Source organism: Apteryx rowi, unplaced genomic scaffold (genome assembly GCF_003343035.1).
Source record: "Apteryx rowi isolate R43461 unplaced genomic scaffold, aptRow1 scaffold_297, whole genome shotgun sequence".
NCBI lineage: Eukaryota > Metazoa > Chordata > Aves > Apterygiformes > Apterygidae > Apteryx > Apteryx rowi.
In genome coordinates, this window is record NW_020449385.1 from 879,947 (window position 1) to 882,378 (window position 2,432).

Here is a 2,432-nt window from a genome sequence, read left to right on the forward strand (position 1 = left end):
GGCGGAGCTCCCCCCGCGGCGGAGCGGGCATGGCGGCGCGGCCTGGCCGCCTCCCTCCTTCGCTCCCTCCCTCCCTCCGCTCCCCTGCTGCTTCCCGAGGGCGAGAGGCGACCCCGCGGCGGTGGGGGAGGCCGCCTCGCTGGAGCATGGGGTGGGGGGAAAGGTAGCGCGCTTGGGCCTGACAAGCTTTGTGCGCTGGGGTGACCCCTACGTGCTTCTTTCACCAGGAAAGGAAAATAATCCCTATTTTGTATTTTTTCAGCTTTTGGCCTGAACGAATTCCAAATGAAAACTGAGGTTTCGGTACAGAAAGTGAAAACGATTGTCTTTAAATAACTGGGGGAAATCCCCATTTTTCTGCCTCAGGAGAAACTACTGGCCATACAGTGAATAGATATGAGTGTGTTCATGAAATTGTTTTCCTGCCCCCGAAATTCCTATTTTTGTTGTTCACTTGCTAGGTGCAGGAAAGGGGGGCGGATTCCTGTTGTACACCGTCCAAATACCAAAGTCATCTTTATGGAGGAATAACTGGTTCTGCAGTTCTTGAAGCTCCAAAGCTTGGGATTTCGGTATTTTTTGCCCTGTGTCAAGTTGCCCCAACCAAGAAGGAGAGAGGAGCAATAGAACTGAGAGACAAGACCTGATAAAGAGTGGCAAAGGCACACAATTTTGGTCTAGATGCAAGCTTTTAAATGAAGAGTTCAGTATGGAAATGCTGAGGTGTAAAACTGGTAGAGGAAAATACGGAATAAATTCATTGTAAACAGAAGCAACCAACAGAAAAATGCATTTTTTTTTTAGCAACCAAAAGGACATAAACAAATTTGTATAGTCACAACAATCTAGTGGATCAGAAAGACTCTGATCCACTATTTATGTCAATTCTCAATGTAGGCTGATCAACAACCTTTATACTAAAAGTGGCTTCATGTCCTTCTTTTAAATCAGAGTAACTGTATACCCACTGCAGGGGAATTCCCATGCTTTTGGGCAAGCATAACTAAAAGTTGCTCTAGTGTAATAAAATATATGAAAAATGTGCAACATAAACCTGAACTCAGTATTAAAAGGCTCCCACTGATTTCAGGAAGCCAGAAACACAGGTATTTGGTCTGTAAATGTTTATGTATTTGTGAGCATAGTTTCCATCTAAGAAACAAATAGCACAGAACTGTACACTTTCTCTATTCTGCTTTTGTTTATTGTGCAATCATAAAGTAATAAAAAAGAAGATAGGTTACTTTGTAGGATCAACTGATCAGTCTTACGTATGTGTCGATGTTCAGATAGAAATACCCACCCATGCCCATGGACAGTGCCTTTCTATGGCATGCCAAAGCATTTGCTTTAGCTTTCTGAGAAGGCTTGGTAAACAAAGATAGAAAAGAGAAGCTCCTTATAAGGCATACCGTTTAGATGTGTACGCTACTTTCTGGTTGGAAACTGTGCTCCAGCTTCTCATACAACTGGAATCAAGAGTTTAAAGACTAGCCTAGACATGGTAAGTCATTCTTGATTACACAACTATTCCCCTGAGGTATAGAAAAGGCACTTATTTCTCAGCCATGAAGTAGTTTCCCATTACATTATTAAAAATAGTAGGTACTGAATGTTCTCTGGATTTGTTAGGACAGTGTGACTACCATACTGCAAGTTTTTTCAGTGACCCATATTTTCTTTGGGGTACTTTTAAAATTTCTCTTGAAAGTGCAGGTGCAATGGATTTATAAGTAGAGGCCCAAAAATCAGTCTAGTCAGTCTCCTGATTTGTTTTGCTACTCCCAGCAATCTAAGTTTTTAATCAAACAACTAAAATAAAGACCTAAGTACCTTTTTCTGCAGTGTACAGAATGAGCATATCTATCCTCAAGACTAAGTATCTGTAAATGTAGTAATTACAGAGTAAAAAAAAAAAGTTTCTGATTATATGTACTATAATTTTCTATGCAAACAGTCTGCCAAAAACCCTCACTCTAGGCTCCGCTATGCTAAACAAAATGTTGCAAGAAAACATTCCTTACAATGCTTTGAATTGCAGCACTTGTAGAACAGTCTCACAAGGCCCAGGGGCAAAGGCTGGCAAATGCAAAGCTACTTCCAGCTCCCACAGGTATCATGATCCAGTGGGAGATTCTGGCTGTTCTTTCCTAGGTAAAATTCTTCCAGGCCAGAAAATCAGATGTTCTCTGCACATCAGATAAACAGAGTTTCTTGTTCACGTGGAAGCCTTGCCTCAGTCACTGCCCGCCATTCAGCTAATGCTGAAAATGAGGAATGAGTTCTCCAGATGCTGCCTGCTGAATGAGGCAAGACTGAATAATAAAGAGGCAGGGATCCAAGTAACTGGGAAGTGGGAATTCACTCCTTGCACAGGGATGATAAAAATAAGTTTTGTGCCATTCTGGCATCTGACCTTTAGACTGAGTGAC